This window comes from Oryctolagus cuniculus (assembly GCF_964237555.1).
Source record: "Oryctolagus cuniculus chromosome 16 unlocalized genomic scaffold, mOryCun1.1 SUPER_16_unloc_1, whole genome shotgun sequence".
Classification (NCBI taxonomy): Eukaryota; Metazoa; Chordata; class Mammalia; order Lagomorpha; family Leporidae; genus Oryctolagus; species Oryctolagus cuniculus.
The window spans coordinates 3,025,401-3,049,589 of NW_027208201.1; the positions used below are offsets into that span (position 1 = coordinate 3,025,401).

Consider the following 24,189-nt stretch of genomic DNA (forward strand, 5'->3'; position numbering starts at 1 on the left):
TGGAAGCTCATGTTTAGAGCCTCAGGTGATCACTGATGTCATAGCTAAGAGTGTCAGTTGTTAAATCAACAACAGGAGTCACTGTGCACTTGCTCCCCATGCCTCTGTCCTTAATGTGTTGTAATACAAAAATTAAAGGGAAAACTTGTCTTCAAACTGTGCTTCATATTGTGTGTGTCTGTCTGGGTGCAAAGAATCGTAATAGAAAACGAATGGGAAAGGGACCAAGAGTACAGGTGGGAGGGTGGGAAAGGGCACGAGAAACACTATAACCCTAAAAGCTGTATATATGAAAATTTGTATTCATTAAATAAAAACCGTATAAAATAAAATAAAAATAAAAAATAATGGAAACTGGAGGTGGGCTGTGGTGTAGTATAGTAAGCTTCTACAAGCAGTGCTGGCATCCCATATGTCAATGGCTTGAATCCTGGCTGCTTCACATCTGATCCAGTTCCCTGTAAAAGCAAAGCAATAGAAGCAAAACAGCAACAAACTAAACATCCAGTTAAGAAATGGAAAACTACTTCAACACTCATTTTTAAAAAAGAAGAAACTGAAATGGCCAAAAGCTCTTGAAAAAAATGTTCAGAACCACTAGCCATCAGGGAAATGAAATCAAAACCACAATCAGGTTTCACCTCACCCGTCAGAATGGCTTTCATACAGAAATCAACAACCAACCTATGCTGGAGAAGATTTGTGTGAAAAGGTACCCTAATCCACAGGTGGTAGGAATGTCAACGGATGCATTCATTGTGGAAGACAGTATGGAAATCTCTGAGAGCTGAAAAGAGATCTGCCATATGACCCAGCCAACTGTCTCCTAGGAATTAACCCAAACAAAATGAAATCAGCATGAAAAGGGTCATCTGTACCCCCATGTTCATTGCACCTCCATTCAATATAGCTAAGTATGGAATCAACCCGGATATCCATCAACTGATGAGGGGATAAAGAAACCATGGTATATATACCCTAAGAATATTAATTAGCAGTAAAAAAAGAAATCGTGTCTTTTGTAATAATGAATTCCTACAAGTAATTATCATTTTGTCATAAAAAATGTAAATACCTGCAATAATGTGGAGGCCCCTTGAAAACACCATGCAAAATGAAAGGTTACCTAAATCCACTGAGTCCAATATTTCATTTATATGAAACACTCAGGACCATTAAATCCACAGAAACAGGAACAGATTGCTGGTTGTGTAACTGGCAAGACAAGTAACTGAGAGTGACCATTAATGGATAAGGAACCTGATTTGAAGTGATGAAAATATTTTAAAATATGACAGAGATAACAGTTGCACAATAGAGTGAAAGGTCCAAATGTCATTAGATCAGTTTAAAATTGTTACTTTCTTTTGAATTATTTTCAGGTCGAGATGTAAAATCACTTTCTTTTTTCTGGTATTGGCAAAAGTAAATCTAAAGCCAAATCAATAATGAACAGAAATGAGCAGATGGAAAAGAAGTCTGCATAATCACTTCTATGTATAATGAAAACTTAGTGTATGATTATCACATCATTTCAAATGCATACGAAATGGTATAAAATTAAGGAGTTCCAGGAAAATGCATTATACACATTAAAATGATTTAACATGTCTAATATTTCCACTGAAATACTCCAAATATATTATAAAGCCAACTTTAATAGTAAATGAATAATGAATGAATAAACACACTAATGAATGAATAAAAACAGCAAACAGGGGCAGACACTGTGACACTGCAGGTTAGCACCGTGGCCTGAAGATCCAGCATGCCATATGGGGGCCGGTTCGAGACCTGGTGCTCCATTTCTCATCCAGCTCTCTGCTATGGCCTGGCAAAGCAGCAGAAAATGGCCCAAGTCTCTAGGACCCTGCACCAGGAACCCCTGGCTCCTGGCTTCAGATCAGTGCAGCTCTGTCCAATGTGGCTAACAGGGAAGTGAACTGAATAGATGGGAGACCTCTCTCCTTCTGCCTCTCCTCTGTCTATGTAAACTCTTTCAAATAAATGAATAAATCTTAAAAAACAGCAAACATGTAACTCATTTTATTAAAATATGAATAATGCAATGTCCACCAGGTGACAATGAAAACACCGAAATAAAAAGCTTCAAGGAGAGCCTTGATCTGAGATTAGTTTGTGTTTGTGAACATGAAACACAGGCTAAGAAATTTATACACAGTATTATTTTTGAAGAAAGGAGGATTGCGATCAGCATGAGGGTGTAGTGGATATAACCACCACTTGTAACTATGACATCACATGTGGGTGACAGTTCAAATCCTGGCTGTTCCACTTGGAATCCAGCTCCCTGTTAATGATCCAGAAAAAGCAGTAGAAGATGGCCTAATATGCTGACACTCCAATGGACAACTGAAATGATCTTGCTTTGGATGAACCAGCACTGGGCCACAGCAGATATATTCAGTATCTATCACCAGATGGAAGGTTGCTAAAACTCTCCCTTTCTTTTCTGTGAATTGGTGCATCAGAACAAAAACATTTTAAGGGAAGCATAAACTGTTCATAAGAAGGTTACATTCTGCAAGTTATTTTATAACATCACAATGCAAAATTGGTTTTGTAAATCTTAGTCTCTAACAACTGAAAACTGTGAGAGCATTAAGAGCTAAACCTGAGAACATTTGTTTCCTTGGAAACTATTCTGTCTCTTAATCCTTTCAAAGCATTCTTCTCAGGTCTTAGGAGAATAATGTAGCACTTGGGGACAAAGATGCAGCCTAGGAGACCTGCACCAGAGGACAAGATGGAGAAGACCTCCACAGCCACCATGACCTTCCCCTTGGTGTTGTGGTAGACAGGCAGGAAGGTCACCCAGACACTGCAGAACACCAGCATGCTGAATGTCAGGAACTTGGCTTCATTGAACTTGTCAGGCAGATTCCTGGCTAGGAAAGCCACAGTGAAGCTTGCCAAGGCCAAGGAACCCAGGAAGCCCAGGACACAGTAGAAGGCAATGACTGAGCCCTTGTTGCACACCAGGATGATGTGGCCATGCTCAGAGTAGGCATCTGTGTCAATAAAGGGAGGAGAAGTCCCAAGCCAGATGGCACAGAGAACCAGTTGGATCAGGGAGCAGATGGGAATAATGGAGTTAGGTACCCCTGATAGCAGTCAGTGTCTCATCCTTCCCCCTGGGGCAGTGAACTTGAAGGCCAGAAGCACAGTGATAGTTTTGGCCAGGATGGTGGAAACAGCCACGGTGAACACCACTCCAAATGTGGTCTGCTGGAGGACACAGGTGGTTGTGTTGGGACGACCAATGAACAATAAGGAGCAGAGGAAGCAGAAGATGAGGGCAATGAGCAGGATGTAGCTGAGACAACGATTGTTGGCCTTGACTATGGGAGTGTCTCAGTGCTTCACAAAGACCCCAAGAACCACAGCGGTGAGGACAGAGAAGCACAGAGCTGTGCAGACCAGGGTCATCCCCAGGGGCTCTTCAAAAGACAAAAAAGTCACTTTTTTGTAGAAGCACTGGTCTCGCTCTGTGTTGGCATACTGAAGATCTGGACAGTTCACACATTGGTCCATATCTGGTGAGAAATGTACAATAACATCATCCCAAGTTCAGTTATTCCTGATTCACAAGTACATTCTAGAATACCCAACATAGCTAGTTTAGGCAAATAGTCCTTATTTAATGTGAAAAACAGAATATAAAAATGACATAAAATTACTGGCAATTATTTATGTCCATCTTCCTCATGTTAGCCAGAGTTAACACTTTGTCTTTCTAAGTACCTTTCATAATGATGAGTACATTCTCTTTTTCTCCTAACCAAGCCCTAAGGGCTACTCTTTGAACCTATTCATGGTGCTTTAAAAACATACCTTAGCCTGTGTTATTTTAACAAGACAAATTCATTCTTCATTATTACTTTGGATTGGGAACTGATGATCAAGGTGCCAGAGGTTTGCATGTGTGGTGAGGGCTACTCTGCCCTCATACAGGGCACATTCTGATGCATGCTCATTTTGACAAGAGCAAGCAGCAGCCCTCAGTTTTTAAGTTTTTATTTAATGATTGCATTTTTCATACATTCACCTTTAGGAATATAGGGGTTCTTTTCCCTATACCCACCCTCCCACCCCAACTCCCATCACACCTCCTTCTTCCTCTTCCTCTACCATCTCCTTCTTCATTATGGTTCATTTTTAGTTTGATTTTAAATACAGAGGACCAACTCCATGTTAAGCATAGATTTCAACAGTTTGTATCCACACACACAGACCACATATAGGGCACAGTTTGGGGACAAATTTTGCAGTTGATTCTCATAGTACAACTCATTAGGGACAGAGGTCCTACATGGGGACTAAGTAAACAGTGACCTCTGTTGTTACTTTAACAATTAACATGTTTATGTATGCATGATGTCAGTGATCACCCGAGGCTCTTGCCATGACCTGCCAAGGCTATGAAAGCCTTTTGTGACCAGAGGCTCCATCAGTATTTGGACAGGGCCATATGCAAAGTGGTTGCTCTCTCCTCTCTTCAGAGAAGAGTACATCCCTTTTTGATGACCTTTCCTTTCAACAGAGGTCTCAAGAGATCCTCCATGTAGTCTATTTTTTGCTGCAGAGTCATGGCTTTCCATGCCTGAAATGAGCCCTTCTTTTAATGGTGTTATTTCCTCTGTACTCTCATGGCCTATTCAACCACCCAATGGTTGCAGTCTTTGTTTTAATGAGTACTCATTTATTTATAATTTACATGAAAGTCAGTTTCAGAAAGAGGAGGAGAAGCAGAATGGAGAGAGAGAGAGAAAGAAGGAGAGGGGGACAGGTAGAAAGAGACAGGGAGAAAGAGAAAGAGGTAAAAAGAGGAGGGGAGAGATCTTACACCCAAAAGACATTAATAGCTGGACCTTGTATGTTTTGAAGCCAGCAACTGGGAGCGTCTTCTGGGCTTCCTGTATTGGTGTGAGCTCTGAAACTTGGGCCATCTTCAGCTGCTTTCCCAAGCATCAGGAGAGAGCTGCATTAGAAGTGAAGCAGCTGGGACTGAAACTGCTGACCAACAGGGATGCTACCATCCCAGCCAGAGGCTTAACCTACTATACCACTGCACCGGCCCTAGGTTCCCATTCTTAATATCATGGACTGGGAGATATACTTTGTGAATTTGGGTTGCACAGAAATCACCTAGCAATCTCACTAAAACATATCTGTTTAAGGTAAAATCTGGATTATGTCATGATAGGGGAAAGCACTGATTGACAAACCGCATTACAAGGCAAATGGTCAGGTTCTAGAGAAACACAAAAGAGCTGTACACTTGATACCAGCTGGATTACTTGCCACCCTTGAACGTTTTCATCAAAGAACACACTAGGATGCTGCCTGTAATCAAAGTCAGTCTGTAGATCAGTTTGAAACTTACTTGCATATTTCCACTTTCCTGTCTTTTTATCCTTAAACATGAATTTTATCTCCAGCCCTGTCTGTATCCTCTTATGTTCAATATATTGTTCCATTGAAGACTGATGTCTCAACTTGCAGGTTTCTTTCAATATTTAGTTAGTCTTTCTTTTGGATAGTTCATACTTTTTAGACATTACATGTGCCATCTTTTGTAGCTTTGTTTTCCAGAATTGGTAAGGAAAAGTAACTGCTTTGTCCAATTTGGTATACCAGCACTACTTAATTCAATTACCGATTCACTGATTTCAATACACCATCCCAATATCACTTTAAATGATGCCACTTTTATATCTTCCTTTTCAGTAAGTTGAATGTCATTCTTTTTTGACAATATGCATGGAGCCGAACCTCCTGGGTAATTTTCTGTATAAGTTGCATTCTTTCATCAACTTTGTATCCAATCTTCAGCTGTAAGTTCCATGTTTTTTAGCATTCTAAAATTCACTTTAGGATTGAAAGCTAATCCTACTTTTTGTCATGTTTGAGTGGTTTTGTTCTTTGTTTACAATTCATAGATCACTTAGATTTTATTACCTATTTTTCTTCAGTTATGCTAATTATTTTTACATTTTTTATGTACTATAAACTGAATTAGAGTTTATGAAACTCTTTGGGCAAGATGTAGCCTATTTAAAAAATACTGTTGGATTTACATTGTTTGAGATTTCAAATGTATGAATTTATTTCAAAAACAGTGTCTTACAATTTCATTCTGCTGAAATATCTGGCAGCATTTTATCCATCAACTTGAGACGTTCCCATAGAAGAAACCGAATTTTATATTTTCCTTTTCTCTATAGGAGTTGAGAAAGGAGTTCATCTGAAAATTGTTTATCACAATTCAAGTATTGGGAATTATTTTAATAACTGTGAGGATATTTGGATTTTTCAAATATTGCTCAACATATTTCATAATATTTCTATCTGGAAATATCTGAATTTATTCTATATTTTTCAATGTATCAGAATTAAATTATTAATAAGCTCTAATATTAGTATTTTATATTTAAATAGACATATAGAGTTCTCTTTGTGTATAGACACACATACACACACACAAACACACAGTAATCTTATTGTTCACACTGTTCCATCGTGCTGATATCCATAAATCTTTCTTGCTTATGATCACAAACTTTAAATTTTTCCAATGTTTACTTACTTCAGTTTCCTTATAATGTCCACATTTTACCTTCAAGGGCTTGTGCTGAATTTGCAGTCATTGACCTACCTTGGTATGCATACTTATTTTTTAAAGACAGAGTTACAGAGAGAGTTAGAGACAGAGTGAGGTCTTCCATCTGCTGGTTCACTCCCCAGATGGCTGCAGCAGCAAGAGCTGTGCTGACCTGAAGACAGGAGATTCTTCAGAGTCTCTCATGTGTGTGCATTGACCCAAAGACATGGGCCATCTTCTACTGCTATCCCAGGCCACAGCAGAGAGCTTGATCAGAAGAGGAGCAGCTGGAACTAGAACAGGCACCCATATGGGATGCTCGTGCTTCAGGCCAGGGCTTAAACCCACTGTGCCACAGTGCCAGGTCCACTATGCATACTTATTACTGTATATGTTAGCTTGTGTTCTTTTGATATGAATTTTATAAATGTGTGTACACATGTAAGCATAAGAAGGTTCTTGAAGATTTATATTTTGAGCAGCAATGACTTTTGTCAAAGGCTAGTTTAGCCCCATTTATGATATTCGATGTGTATTATCCTCAGGATGATATGCTGTATGATTTCTAAGATAGTTTTTCATATAACACACAGTTTGTTTAGAGTTGCACTTTCTCACTCCAAGCATGCTACACTTGAATTTGGTGACAGCATTTTTACTTATACAAGCACAAAGAACTCAGATATGAGTTTTCCTACACTGAATGAGCACATACATCACACTACTTCCATGGACTATACTCTGTTGCCAGAACCCTTCAATATCAATAATAAGTTTCAAAAAATTAGAGTGATACTAAATATATGGTACAAATAACTACTCATACAACACAAGCAAAAACTGGAAAATCTTTATGATACATGTGATAGCATAGCTCTGATTCATGGAATAAATCATAGAAATGCCACACTGTTTTATGGGGTGAATATTACCCAATCTTGATCTCTATTCATTTTTTACCATATGCATATCATCCTGAACTCCAACATGGTCAGCATTTCAGAGACATTCAGTCTTTTATATGCTTTCAAAAATAATACAGAGAGTGTATTGTGGAAAGTTTTACCCTTCTGTGGATTATTATTGATTATAGGGATTAATTTCTACCTGAAGGGGGGAAGACTGTTCTCAGCAGTCATATTCCTCCTCTTTTTCTTTGCATGGATAAGTTGACAATTTAAGAAACAGGTGGTAACTTCTCCAAGAGGCAGGCACTGACTTACCTGTCTGATTGGAAATCTCATTCTCAGGACAAGGTATGCAATCAAAACAACAGGCAGGCTTTCCCTCAAGAGGGGTTTTCCTGAATCCAGGGCTGCAACTCACACTGCATACCGAGCATGGAGTCTGAGAAAAATCAGATGAGTGTTGGTCATAGTTCAGACTATTACTTAAGTTCCAAGTAGAGGGTTTTCAAGTCCTACAAACTTATTCACTTAAACTGTAAACACCTGTTTCTGACACAATGACAACATTCAATTTGATTTTCTTAAATAGATTCAAAAGACGTGGTGGGAAATGTGTGTGTACTGTCCATCCTCAGACACTAAAAACATAAGAAAGTATTTGGATTGGAAGTGGAGTGGTTTAATGTCTCTAAGTGTCTTTTGAATAAGCCATCCTGCACATACTCCCTTAGCAGTTGGGGTGTAACAATGTGTCATATGAACCTTATGATCAGTCCAACTTACCTCTGTAATTCCTGTGGCCCACTCTATCAAATTCTCAGAGAGAGACAACTGTTCACTCTGTGAAACATATGGGGAAAACCGTCCTACTTTAACCTTACGTCCAAAACCATATGGAAAATTCCAAAAGTTGAGAATGTCGTATTCAGCTTCCAAATTTCTCTTGTGATTCAAATTCACTAGGTCACCAGCTGGATTGGTAAACTGGAGATTCTTCAGAAATGGGAGCAACTGAAAAAATGCATCATATTCTCATGAAGACTGCCCAAGTGATAACTCACCAAACCCAGGTTAGAGAAAGTCTCTCTTTGTCTATAATCACAAATAAACAATAGAACCTGTTTAAGGCCACTCAATGAATTGAAGTAAAAAAAAAATAAAACTGATGAGAACTACATCAAGGTAAGTATGATTTCACTCATTTTTCTACAAAAACAAGGGGAGTCAAAAATATCTAGCTGTGAGATTCAGACCATTTCCAACAGTGCAGTCCAAGCTACCGACACTCATTTTCTCAGTGTACCTAGCACAACTATCTGTAATAGAGTTACTAGAATAAAGAACTGTGCAAATTATATGAGATCCCTTATGTTCATTGTAGATGAACATCCTCAGCAACATTTGGACCTGAAAATAATTACCGTACCTCTGAAGTTGAAAATGGAATAACACAGTCTAGGTATTTCACATGTCAATATTAAATTGATAGAATTGGAGAATATTTTTAAGTCACAGCATTGATACTTATCCAAATTACCTTCCCACTTTTCCTTGGAGCCCTTTTGCTAATGACAAATTACAGGCAGAGGCTCATTTTTATCTTGTGTTTTGGAGAAAGGTTCCCAAGCTACTTGGATTGAACACCTGCAGAAGCTCTTAAGGGGATCACTTCAGGAGTACATATCAACAATGGAAACCAAGTTACCTGCCAGGGAGAAAATGCCACCTTTGTCCCATTGTTCACTTGCTGCATTTCTACCTCTTGTAGAAGCATCTCATGTACGCTGTGGGCCACAGCATACACAGCATTGTATATGTTGTAACTCCCATCACTCATGGTCATATCAAAACGATGTGGAGGCAATGATTCCAAGGAGGCATTCAGTGGACAGTTCTGCAAAGTTTTACAGGATGTCCCAGTAACTGAGCAATTAAAAGCCAGTGACCAGAATCTTGAGAGGATAGAGTCTTCTGGGTACTTGGAAGGATTAGCTGTCCAAAGAAAGTTTTTGAAACCAGAGATCTCACTATGGTGGTCTGAAAAAAATGAGGGTCCCATGGAATGAGTGGAGCAGGAAAGGTTTCTCAGAACTGGCAAAATCCCATTGTGAGGTGGTGACCCAGACTTTCCACATCATTAACTCCCTCCATGAATGAAAGCTGGTGCCTATGAGTGACTCTGTGACACAGAAAAGAATCACCACATTTGCTGATGATTTTAGGATCTGAATTTGAGCACTATTTTGGTATGAAATTTGTGACTCTGCAGTGGCTGGGATCAATTCCACAAAGTCTACACAGATGCCATTCTTCTGCAACTCTACTTTCAAATCAGTAAAAACTTAATACCTTTAGGGAGGTCTGATATGGCCAAACCCACCCAGGTCCACCCAAAATGGAGCATCAAGGAGACCATGCCATGGGCCAGAGAAGTGTCTTTGGGTGCCATCTGATAGAGGGAAGGGAACTGACCACTGTCACTCAGAAGAGGTTCAAAAGGCCCAAGAGTCAGCTAAGAGAAAAGGCAAGAAATCTGTGTAAGGTTATTGTTGTAGTGTAAAATATTATTCCTGAAAAAGTTAAGCAGATATTGGAAGTGTTAGTTTTTAGGATATTTCATTTACACACTCACCTGTGGAATTTTGTAGAGTTCCAGCAGGGTACCCATTTGGACAGCAGTGCTGCTTTCTGAAATTACAGCAACAGACTTGCTCTGTTTCCTACATGTGTAATTAGGAACGTGCTTTTTCAGTCCTGCAAGCCAGATGAAGGGGTTCTCCATCACAGTCATATGACTGTGCATGACATTATAGAGACCAAATCCCAAGGTCATGTTGGGTAAAAGATGGGGGTTTTTGTTGATCTCCTCAATAGCGAAAACCAAGGCCAGAGCATACTGGTAGTTTTTGGACTGAAACCTGCATGAAATGCACAAGGATCTTTAAGGGAAAAGCCTCCAATCCAAATTATCATCAATTCTGTGATTACTCTGACAGATGGATTGGTCATGGCTAAACATTCATATGTTCTAATCCGTACATGTAGATTTGCTGAGTACAGAGTGTGAACTGTTGTATTTGTAGGACACATGTCCTCACCAGAACCAAAGCTGCTACCAACTTTTACTGGTTTCCAAGCCTAAATGATTCTGAAAAATAAGATCTGCTTTTACATCATAATGTCTTGGACATGTTATCAGATGGTTGTCCATGCAGCCAAAGAACATGATCTTATTTTTGGATGCATACCTCACCAATTTTAATCATTGTTGGCAACAGCTACCTCTTCTAAGTGTTTGCATTTGATACATAAAGTAAATACTACAACAGGTTCTGGAATGCCCTCTCTAAATTTCATGCACACCTAGAAGTACACTCCAGTTCTCAAAGTAAGCATGACAAGGAAAGTCACATCATCTTTAATACTGCTTCTAAATGTTTCCTACATCCACAAACTACAATGATTCTTCATCTTACCACATCATTAAGTGCTTCTTGAAATAGCAGTCATACAATCATAAGGCTGCAAGTTGTAATGGGAAGAGAGTAACTCACTTGAAGGCTATGTGATTGAAAAGAAGGATGATGTCAGAGCACTGATAATGGTAGATGGGAGACTGTAATTGATCCTGAAAAATCTCTTCCCCATTAAACTTACCCATCAACCAGCATCACAAGCCAAGAAAATAAAATTGAATTCAGAGCTTGAAAGAAGGGAAATAGTGAAAAGGGAGGAGCACTTTAGAGAAGCTGGAAACACTCCCTGGGTGAACATGAATCACTGGGCTATGAGGCACCTGATGGTTTTCAATTAAGCCAGTCATGCATTTAGAACACTAAACATATGTTAAAGTAAATCACTATGAGTGGTATCAGTATTTACTCCAAACAGGCCTTCTTCACTCAAGTTTTCTTACAATATTGAATATAAATAGCCTTCCATGTGAAGGAAACGATGAATTTCTACTTTTCATTATGAGTGATATCAGTATTTACTCCAAACAGGCCTTCTTCACTCAACTTTTCCTACAATATTGAATATAAATAGCCTTCCATGCAAAGAAAATGATGCATTTCTACTTTCTAGGATCTGACATTTCACTAAGAATGCAAATGAGGAGCCCCTTGTATTTATTTCTGATGTCCTGTGTGTTAATTCCTCATGAATAGACTAGGTCATGCACACTGCTTGTTAAGGGTCACTGTGTGCTCCAGAGGAAGTGGCAGTTTTTCAGTTCTTGGTTCTTGCTGTAACATAGTATGTATATATGTATGCATATTATATACATATTCTCTCTATATATTTATGTATAGGTATACTATAACCATGCATACAGTAGCTATATATATATATAGTGTTTTATGTATATATAGTTTCTATACATATTTGTTATCCAAATACGTCATTCATACTTTGTAGAATGAGGAAATTTGAAAATCATTACTATGAATCAAATAAAATTCAGTTTTGTATTTCATATATCTGTTTCTCTGCTCATTACTATGACACTTCCATTGTTCCACATCCTCTCATTTCTTTCTCCAGCTGCTGCCTTGTACCAAAATGCCTAGACGGCTCTTGGACACACTGGAATTTGTAAGAGTTTATCTCTTTTATGCTGTGTTCTTTATCTCTAAAAACAGTTTATCAGTAACTGTTGTATATTCTAAAGTTGGTGAATCTAACATTGGAAGGTATAGCACCTAAATCTATTGACAGTTCAGTATTTCTTATTTTTCCAAGAATCATCAACACAGATATTTTCCCTGGGTTTATTAAGATTTGATTATGATCTCCAGTTTGCATGGCATACATCTTGGAGGATCTTGAGCTCTATTCATAGCCTCTTTTCCTACTACTGGAAATTCACTATCTCCTGGTCTCCGTCATTAAGGGTACACTTAAATGATGTGCTGCATACATAACCATGGAGAATACTACTACTAATGAATAAATATTTCATGAATTGGATGCCATGTGCACATATCAAATTAGGTGAATTTATAAAAATCAATGTGAAGTGAGTAATATTGTTCTACCAAGCTAGTATCCATTAGATATTTTCTGCAGAGATCTTTGGATAAATGCCTAAAATACTTCATCAGTTGCATCACCTTGGTGGCACCAACTATACTTCTCAAATCCATTGGCTTTAATGATACTGAAATGATCTATGTCCTAATACCTACCTTCTATCAAAGTTCTATGCAGCTGCAACCTACTTCCTGTAGCCTTACAGTAGAAACCAATTAGAAAATTGGCACATTCATAAACAGGTTTGAAGCAAACAATTCCACTCTCCTACAAGATACTATATTCTGTAGGCATGAAATTTATATATGCTATACATGTATATGAAACATTTATATTTAGCTACAAACAAAGTATCTTTAAGAGGGGCAGAAACAGAATAATCCCCCTTAAGAAATCTATTTTGCCCAGAAGAGGCAGAATCAGAGAAACACTGTAAATGTATTAGATTACAACCATTGAAATTCTTATGGGTATATTCATCAGTAAAATATAATTATTATTTTTGTGCAAAGCTGTTGCCCTGAGATTACTTTTATATAGAAAAAAACTTTTTGAATCTTTTCTCCTTTACAACTGTAGAAGAAATGAAGTGTTCTCATGGCCCCAAATCTAGTACGTAGCAGAAAAGAGTGTGAGCACATGTGGAAGAGCTCATGTAACTCAGTTCATTCATTTCAGTGCATGGAATCTGTAAGAATCTGCTACTGAGGCACAATAGGCCCCTGAGCTGATGAAAACAGACAGGGAAGGATAGGAGGATACCGACCAGATTCTGGTTCCCTCTCTGATGAGATAACATTTCCTGAACCATCCATGGTGCCATGCAGAAAGAAATGTCTGCTTCATGCCCCAAATCAATTACCAGCAGTTTTTAGGAGGGACAGAAGATGGACAGGGCAGGGATACAGAACATATTTGCCTATCCATTTGCAGACCCAATAACAAGTAGCTAATAAGTAAATAAATGGAAAATGATTATGGCAAGGAGAACTTACCATCTGAATTTGCGATATTTGCTGAAGCTCTTCATGATTATGGGAACCTCATATGTGTAAATGTGCAAAAAAGCAGCAATCTCAATATCTCCATCCTTGTAAAATCTCTGTTCCATCTTGGAATAGCAGTCGGTACTATCCTGACAAGTCTCAAGGGGAAACAGCTGCAGAAAGAGCAACAGAAAAATCAAAGGAAACATCTGTGAAAAACCCTATGATACAAGAGCAGTGGAACATGCAGGGTCATGCAGGTGGATACACAGTGTGTGTGTGTGTGTGTGTGTGTGTGTGTGTGTATGTGTGATTGCTTGAAACAAGCCACTTTAATACTGCTCCATCTGACCTCTTTCCACCAGCTGTCCACTCATCCATGGGGGAATCTGATACTTTTCTGCCCTGAGGCTCTGCAGTTCAGGTCTTCTGTCCTGGTGGAAAACACAAGAAGAAAAACATGTTTGTGAATCATCCTCTTCACCCAGGTGCCAGGATTTCCTCCAAGTCCATGGATACAAGACTCAAGGGCATAACACCTCTTAGTTATATTTGGTCCAAGGGCTTTGTCAATAAACCACTCCATGAACTTTTGGCAATTATGTACCGGGATTGCATCAGAGGGCATGAAGGGAGGCATCAGGTGAGGCTTTCAGTAAGCTTTCAGACCAGAAATCTCCAGTGTCACACACTACAATGACTCAAAGTGCAACAGGGCAGCCTCCCTCAAGCAGTGTTCTGGGAAGCCACAAATCACTTTGATAGCACATAGACCCCAAACCAATCCTGTTTACAGAGATACCCACTAGGACATGTGGTTTTCAATCACTGTGCAACCAGTAATCAGCCTGAATTCAGATATGTCCATTCTGCATTTCTAATCACTTCATCTTTAGTTGTAAAACATAAAAAACTTCCATGTTGCTGTTAACCAAGGTAATCCCATGATGATCTGTTTTTGCACCTACAACCTTGCTTGATACTCTCATGAGAACCTGGGATTATTTGAGTACTTATTTATAGCTTTTAACTCTAGGCAGAGAATACCAGCTGGAAGTCACCTCTTTATTCCCACCACCACAAGCACCAAGGGCAGGATGATGCCTGCAGTCAGCTACACTTCTTGAATGCAAGTGACTTTCAGGATGCTTATGTAGGACACCATCAGTGCAGCTAGGTACTATTAATCCTTTGCCAAACCACAGACTGCACAACACAAGAGTGAACAAAATGGATACCATGTCCTATAGGCAATAATGAGGATCAACACTGACTAATCATTTGTGCTTGTATACCTGTGTGAGGTATTGCCAATGGAGTAAATCTAATAAGGGGGGTAGAGAGGGCATATATGAGAACTCTATTTTTCTACTCAAAAGTTTTCTAAACTCAAATTACTGTAAATGTGGTGCCTAATATTTTAAGGCAAACACATTTTTCATTGCTTAGCCACTGCTCTGATGCCATTAGGGAGATTTTGATTAGGGGTACATGCAAAGTGAGATGCAGTATAGGAACAAAATACCGAACAGAATTCAGTGACTTGCCTAAAAATGAAAATATAATTTCTTGACGAGTTAAACTTATTACTGATACATTGATGAAGCTTGTTTTCTATTCAGTGATACAAGAGAAATAAATCTAAATCAGAGAACAAGCATCCACTGTTCTCTCTAATGTGTAGGAAATAAAAATAGAGTCAATCTGAATGCACTTGATTCACTGAAAAGAGATTGGGAATGGAGAGGATGAACTCCATGCAATGAGGAGGCTTCAGGAAATCCATGGAAAATGTGTGTTATGAAACAGTTATGGATGAATTTTAAAAAATTGGCATCCAGATATATTCAATATTTTTGCTTAAATGTTTCCTTCATATTTAACATTTTCATCTTCTATATCCTTAATGCTGCATTTGACATTTTATAGATTGTGATGAATGCTTCAATTTTAGAACTCCAGACTTATTTCAGGGAAATATATATTCTAATTGCATAAACTTATATGGAATCTGAGATCATACATTTATGTCAAATTGAACTTTAGCAACATCATAAAAGTTGATAATATTTTTTTCTATTTGAGACTTCTAATAATTTATATTGAAGTCCAATATCATGTAGGTTACTACAAAGCAATTTCCAAAAACAAAAATATGTGGACATTTGAGTGGGTAGGTACAGAGTTCTCTGTGTGTACAGGGAACACACACACACATGAACTTTCACTCATTCCACATCGAGAACACTGTCTCCAATGGAATATCCTGGACTATCTTCTCAGGCTCAATACACTTCAAATCAAAAGTAGAAATTGCTATAAGTACATTGTAGCATTAATGTCATAGCAAGCAGTAAGGGAAACTGACAAAATCCACAATGCAGAGGTGAGCTGGCATGTCAGCACTCACTGGATCAATTCTCAGTAACTCCAAATTAGCTATGCTGGTATGCAAAGTCTACAATATGGCATTTTTAACCATTTTGAATTATGTCCCAGACAAAAATCCCCACATCATCCATCTTCTAGCCATGCTTAATCTGATGCAGCTCCTCTGAATACAACAGAACATGACACTTTGCTAGGGTTGCCATTTCTGGTAATCCATCAGGAATCTGTTTCTACCATCATCCATCTAACCTAGGAATAATACTGCTGATTACTGAAGAGAGACCAAGATGGCTGAATGAGAAGGACATACTGTTATAATCTAGGAGGAGATATAAAAGTAAAAGTGGAAGAAACACATTCTCATGGGAGAGTTAGAGAGAAAACCATAGTGGGAATTCTATGGAAGGAAGAAGAATGCTGTGGATCAGTGTGGAAGTTGCAGACATGCAATATGTTCAAGGACACCACAGAAAATCCCAGCAGCCAAGAGCCAGAGAAAGCAACAGTGTTGGAGAGGGAGGGGAGATCAGACTGCAGTGCCTGAGCCACTGGTTATGTAATTGGAGGGAGAGATTTCAAGAGTCAACCACCTGAGAGAAAATTGGAGAATATGGCTACATATCCTTCCAGATACATGTTTCCAACATACAAATTAAAAAAACAGAAGGGACAGTACAAATATCATCGAAACTGCATAGAGGAATTGAACATACATTGCTGCACAAATAGAAGAGCCAAAGACCTTACCAAGGGTGCTAAACATTAGTAAACTTGTAATACTATTCAAAATCACACTGAGATATCACCTCACATCTGCTCGATTGGCTACAATAATTTTTGTTTTTGAAGATTTTGTTTGAATGGAAGATTGAGAGAGTGAATGTGAGTGATACAGTCAGAAAGAGAGAGAGAGAGAGAGAGAGAGAGAGAGAGAGTATCTTCCATCCCATGGTTCACTCTCCAAATGATCACAACAGCTGGAGCTGAGCTGATCCAAAGACAGGAGGCAGGGGCTTCTTCAGGTCTCCCAAATAGCTGCAAAGGACCAAAAACTTGGGCCATCTTCCACTGCTTTCCCTGGCCACGAAGGGCACATGGATCCTTAGGGATCTTTGGTAAATGTCTCCAACCATGATTATTATAAACTCCAAACCTAGAACTACTAGAGAATGAATGTTTTGTGCAAATATGTGGAGGTTGAAAGACTGCTCTGTAGCATGATCATAGTTGATGAGGTCTTTGGGTGGAAATAGCAATTTTTTATGGCTTACCTAGTTCTTTCTTGCAATTTTCAATATGAGACTGCAGAGAGAGTTTGTTACATCTCTCTAACAGGTGAAGACTGTGAGAAGAGGAAAGGAAAACTCTCTTTACTGGAGGCAGGAAACATGTCTTAGACAAACACCAACACCAACCTCATGTATATTGATCCTGGTCTTACCAGCCTCAGCAATTCTGAAAAATAAATTCCTTTTGTTAAGTCACAAAGTCATGGTATGTTGTTAAATGGAAACGAGATGACTAACACAACGAGTCAATTGGGATGAACACTAGTTACTCTCATTTATGTCAACAGATGGCTCTCCCAAGTCCTTGGATTTTGTATTTGTAGCAAATGCCAGAACAGGCTCTGGAATGTTCTGTCTAAATTACATGTACCACAAGGAAGAGAAACTGATTTTCAAAGGAAAGCAAAATGAACTAAATACAAATCAATCTTGCTGAATTTTGCACATGTTCCATCATGGAACAAAAATGGTTATTTATATTAGCACATCATTAAATGACTCCTCTAACAGCATCATCATGAACATGGCATTGTGCAAGGTCTTGGGAAAGAATAACTCACCTGAGGGCTATGTGGCTAGCAGAGGCAGGATATCTAAGTGTGGAGAATGGTGGAGTACAAGGCTTGGCATTTATAACTGTTAAGCCTCCTCCTTTTCAAAACTGGGCATTAGCTCCCACCCCAAATCAGGAAACTAATTCAAATTCAACGCCTGAATGAAGGAGAATCTTAAATGCAGAACATTTAGAAGATGCCAGAATCACTGGGGGGACTTCAAGTACTGTAGATCAAAAGGCACTGCACCTAGTGAAGCTGAATGGCTGCCATCTAGTTTTCTATGGAAATCTGAAAAGTATGTTCATATAAATAATGACTATTGGTAGCAGTTCTAACTGCAAATAGGTCTTATTCTCTGAATCTTAACTCAAGACTTGCATGCAGATTGACTTGCAGGTCAAGAAAAACATCGTGTATTTCTACAGGCACTGACACAAAACTTCCCCAAGGTTAGAACACAGGTGCCCTTTGTGTTTCAAGTGTCCTGAGTATTCAGTCATGATGAACAGTCTGTTTCATGTTGACGGCTTATACATGCTCGTATGTTCTGACCAGAAGAGGTATCTTTCAATTGTTGGGCATAGGATTTTATATGTTTCCAACATGACAAATTGTAAACTTGACTTTTCAAGTATCTCTTTATTATCTATGTTGCTTTCTGGGTGAGATAAGTGGAAAATTCCATTCTAAGCAAAAATATATTTTCTGATCTGTATTTAGTCTTTCTCTTCTTGGTCATTCTTCCAGTTTTCCTCTAATTGCTCTGTCCTCTTCATCTCCTCCTCCTCTTCTCTGGAAATCTGTATATGATCTCTGCCAAACAGGCTTTTGCTGAGAGTTTGCAAGTGGATACGATATATCATTCCATCCTTTATCTCTTCGAACAGGTCATCAGTGGTAAGAAGAGATTCTGACACTGGGAAATCTAACAGTTGGGGGTTTAGTGGCTAAAGCAGTTATTTTAAATTTAATATTCTTTTATTCTGCTGTCATCAACAATGTTTATTTTTCCTTCACGTGTCTAATGAGGTTGCTTTATAAGGTGCTTCTTGCATGATTTTTCACTTGTGAGTTGCCTGTGTCCTTATCACAATCTTTTCCTCCACTTAAGAACCATGAGAGTTTCTCCTGGTCACAGGATAATCCCATGTTGAGTGATTTCATTTCCATCTCATGTCTCAGAGTTTATCTGGGATTTCCACATTAAGTTGCCCCAGATGCATAGTGAAATACACATAAATCTTTTCCTTTTAGGATGGCTCTTAGCCTTTGTCTGTTGTTTTGTCTGCAAAAGCATTCAACTGTTTGCAATCCATATCTTTCTTCCTGGGGTTTTCTCATCTAGAAAATTTAGGGAAATAATCCAAATCATACTCTTTGAAAGACCTTGATTTGTGTTAAATGAAGAAGGGATATATAAAAACACAAGGAAGTAGAATTGGGCAGAGTCTCCCACTCACCACAGGATTCCTGCCTCTGGCTTCTGATGAGAAAACAGTGTGCACAGTGCTGAGGCACCAGACTTTGGCTGAAGATCAATTTGGGGGCATTCATTATGGCAGATGTGTGGATCTTTGCAAACTTCAGGTGTCGCTCTTGAAGAGCTGACCTGAGAGGTTCCACAAGAAGGAGCCCTTAAATCCATCCCGTAACCCTTCAGGTGCATTTACTGCAGTCTTGCAGGCAAGGTCAAATCCATGCTCTGCCTCAGGCACCCTCTAGTGCCTGAGGGCGGTATTGACCCTGACTGAAAGGAAGGGAGACATGGGCATAAGAGCAGCAGACAGCTCCAAATCAAGACTGGGTCAACTGAAACATCCAAATATAATGGAAAGGATCTCCATGGGAACATCAGATGGCCATGCAGAAATAAACACGTGTGTGTACAGGAAGTCTGAAAGACTATTTAGATAAGATAAGAGTCGGTGAACTCGAAAGGCTTTCATAGCCTTGGAAACTCATGACTGGAGCATAGGGAGATTACTGATGCCATAAACAGGAGTGTCAATTGGTAAAGTCAACAACAAGAGTCACTGTGCACTTACTCCTCATGTAGGATCTCTGTCCTTAATGTGCTGTGCATTGAGATTTAATGCTATAACGAGTACTCAAACAATATATTTCACTTTGTGTTTCTATGGGGGTGCAAACTCCTCATGTAGGGTCTCTGTCCTTAATGTGCTCTACATTGAGATTTAATGCTATAACGAGTACTCAAGCAGTATATTTCACTTTGCATTTCTATGTGGGTGCAAACTGTTGAAAGCTTTACTTAATGTATACTAAACTGATCTTTATATATAGAAAATTGAAAATGAATCTTGATATGAATGGAAGGGGAGAGAGAGCAGGAAAGGGGAGGGTTGCGGGTGGGAGGGAAGTCATGGTGGGGGGAGCCAATGTAATTCATAAGCTATACTTTGGAAATCTATATTCATTAAATAAAAGTTTAAAAAAAATGCAAAAAAAAAGACTATTTAGATAGGAGCAATGGGATTGTAGTAGGTTTCCTTTTCTCTTTATAAATACTTAGATTCACTTGCCTTAAGGCTACTATTAAATAAAAAAGGATAACTGGCCAATTTCACATTGAATTTAAAAATGAATGCCAATGTGTTTCCTTTTTAATGAAATAAGCCTATCATAAAACAGACAACTCATGAAAAGTAAGTCAGCATAGAATATACTATTCAGATAATGTATAAACATATGATCTAACTTTGAATGATAGAAATTATAATCAGATATATTATTGGCACATTAACTCAGGACTTTGTTTTTGCATGCAAAAATATAGAATTTCAGTTCCAGTAATCTTGCCTTTACAAACACACATACATACACAACAAAATTGTTTTGAAACTCAAGGACTCAGATACCAATTGACTTGGATATTTGAAGACACACATGCTAATGGCTATTCATACGCAACTGAGTATGACTCAGGAAGTGTTGCTATGTTCTGAGACAGCCACATAAAGTTATGATACCTCCCACCCAAGTGCTTCTCAGGCTATAGCTGCTGAAGACACTGTTGGAGGGTTTGGGGAGAAAGAAGTAATTGTATGAGGAACTGATGACTCTGCTGGAGATGATGGGGACATTTAATTAAAGATGCCTCAGTTAGGGAAAAGGCTCTCAAAAGGTAGTTGGAATCTGCATGATCTAGTGCTTCACCACTTACCTTTGAGAATAATGGAAACTGGAGCTGGGCAGTGGTGCAGTATGTTAAGTTTCCACCTTGAGTGCACACACTTTATAACCTCTGCTGGAGAGCACTAGGGAGAAAGGTACCCTAATCCACAGTTGGTGGGAATGTCAAATGATGCAGCACTTGGAATACAGTATGGAAATGTCTGTGAAAGAAAACATATCTTCCATATGACCCAGTCAGCTGACTCCTAGGAATTTACCCGAACAAAAGGAAATCAGCATGAAAAGGGGTCATCTGTACCCCCATGTTCATTGAAGATCAATTCAAAATAGCTAAGTATGGAATCAACCCAGATACCCATCAACTGATGACTGGATAAAGAAACCATGGTTTATACTCTAAGAATATTGATCAGCAGTAAAAAGAAAAAAGGAATACTGTCTTTTGCAATAACATTGATACAGCTGGAAACCATGATACTTAGAGAAATAAGCCAGTATCAGAAAAGACATGTACTGTATGTGTTCTCCTATCTGTCATAACAAGTGCCTAAAAAGTAATGTATTGGAGTGAAATTGACAATTGGAGATTCCATGTTTGTTTATAGCCTTTGTCTCTATTTTTGAGGAATACTGTTGGTTTCTTCCTACCAGTGTAGAACACTTTACATATGGTAGGGTTAATCTCATGGGTACAAAGTAAAGTAGAAAAGGGTTCTTTGTAAAAATAAAGAATGGGAATAGGAGAGGGAGGGGAAGAAGCATAACAATGTTGACAGGAGGGAGGATTAGGTGGGAAGTATCACTACATTCCTAATCTGTATATATGAAATTCATGAAACTTTTATACCTGAACTAAAATTTGTAATATAAACACATTGAGTAACTTACCAACAATAAAAAAAATTTAAAGGCAGAAGTTACAACAAAATACAAGTAATTCATGACCAATGGGAATAGAATATGATGGACATTTCTGCACAGTTAAATATATGACCAGAGGGCATTACAAAGGATCCTAATCAGCAATAAGTATGGAGAAACCATTCTACACCAGAAGGAGCCTCCACCTTACATCCACTACATGGGTACAATAAATTGAGAAATTTTTCAAGTGATGTAGATAATGTAGGGAATTTGAAATCTTCAAATGTGATAGAAAGTAACAGCACATATGGTATGGAAGGCAGTTGTCATCTCCTTAGCAACTTCAACACAAAATTAATTTATAACCAAAACATTCCACACCTGAGAGTACACTCAAAAATTAGAAAATATGCAAAAATCTCTTCCATATCAGTGTTTGTATCCAAACAGCCAAAGTTGGAAATAGCACACAAATCAGTCTATAGTTAATTGGAGACACAAAACTCAAAAAATTACAGCAAGGATTTATCAGTTTGTTATGAAAAATGCAGATACTTGCAATAATGTGGATGCCCCTTGAAAACACCATGCAAAAATGAAAGGTCATCTAAATCCACAGAGTCCAATATTTAATTTATACAAAACACCCAGGACAATGAAAACCATAGAAACATAAACAGATTGGTGGTTGTGCAAAATCAGTTTTTCAATCTTAGTTTCTAACCATTGAAAACTGTGATTGCCTTAAGACCTACAAATGAGAACATCTGTTTCCTTGGAAACTATCCTATCCCTTATCCTTTCAAAACATTCTTCTCAGGTCTTAGGAGAATAATGTAGCACTTAGGGGCAAAGATGCAGCCCAGGAGCCCTGCACCAGAGGCCAAGATGGAGAAGACCTCCACGGCCACCATGACCTTCCCCTTGGTGCTGTGGTAGACAGGCAGGAAGGTCACCCAGATACTGCAGAACACCAGCATGCTGAACATCAGGAACTTGGCTTCACTGAACTTGTCAGGCAGATTCCTGGCTAGGAAAGCCACAGTGAAGCTCACCAGGGCTAAGGAACCCAGGAAGCCCAGGACACAGTAGAAAGCACTGGTCTTCAAAGAAGGAGGTACCTTTCTCTGAAGGGAGGAAAGAACCTCCACTTTGACTATGACCTTGTCTAAACAAGATAAGAGTCGGAGAACTCAAGTGGCTTCCATAGACTTGGAAACTCATGACTGGAGCAAGGGGGGATTACTGAGGCCATAAACAAGAGTGTCAATTTGTAAAGTCAACAACAGGAGTCACTGTGCACTTACTCCTCATGTAGGATCTCTGTCAGTGTGCTGTACATTGAGACTTAATGCTATAACTAGTACTCAAACAGTATATTTCACTTTGTGTTTCTATGGGGGTGCAAACTGTTGAAATCTCTACTTAATGTATACTAAACTGATCTTCTGTAAAAAAAAAAAAAGGAATTATCAATTCCTAACTTGACTCTCACTGGGATTAAACATGACAATAGGTCTGATCTGATTTCATCATCATTTAAAAAAATCATCTATTATTTTTCACTTTATGTTTCTGTGTGGGAGCAAACTGTTGAAATCTTTACTTAATGTATGCTAAACTGATCTTCTATAGATAAAGAGAATCGAAAATGAATCTTGATGTTAATGGAAGGGGAGAGGGAGTGGGAGAGAGGAGGGTTGAGGGTGGGAGGGACATTATGGGGGGGAATTCATTATAATCCATAAGCTGTACTTTGGAAATTTATATTCATTAAATAAAAGTTAAAAAAAAGAAAGCACTCACTGAGCCCTTCTTGCACACCAGAATGATGTGGCCATGCTCTAAGCATGCATCTGTGTCAATAAAGGGAGGAGAAGTCCCAAGCCAGATGGCACAGAGAGCCAGTTAGATCAGGGAGCAGATGGGAATAATGGAGTTAGGTACCTCTGATATCAGCCAGTGTCTCATCCTTCTCCCTGGGGCAGTGACCTTGAAAGCTAGAACCGCAGTGATATTTATGGCCACGACGGTGGAAACAGCTATGGTAAACATTACTCCAAACGTGGTCTGCAGGAGGACACAGGTTGTTGTTTTGGGATGACCAATTAACACTAAGGAGAAGAGGAAGCAGAAGATGAGGGCGATGAGCAGGTTGTAGCTGAGACAATGATTGTTGACCTTGACTATGGGAGTGTCTCGGTGCTTCACAAAGACCCCAAAAACCACAGCAGTGAGGACAGAGAAGCACAGAGCTGTGCAGATGAGGGTCATCTCAAGGGTGTCTTCAAAAAACAGAAAAGTCACTTTATTTGTAGAAGCACTGGTCTCACTCCGTGGTGGCATCTGATGATCTGGACACTTCATACACTGGTCCAT

The 24,189-nt window shown here is 38.8% G+C and overlaps 1 pseudogene; it reads right to left on the reverse strand.

The window, feature by feature from the left end:
* Nucleotides 1-2,622: 2,622 nt before the first annotated feature.
* LOC138847793 (vomeronasal type-2 receptor 116-like) lies at nucleotides 2,623-24,189 on the reverse strand (annotated as a pseudogene).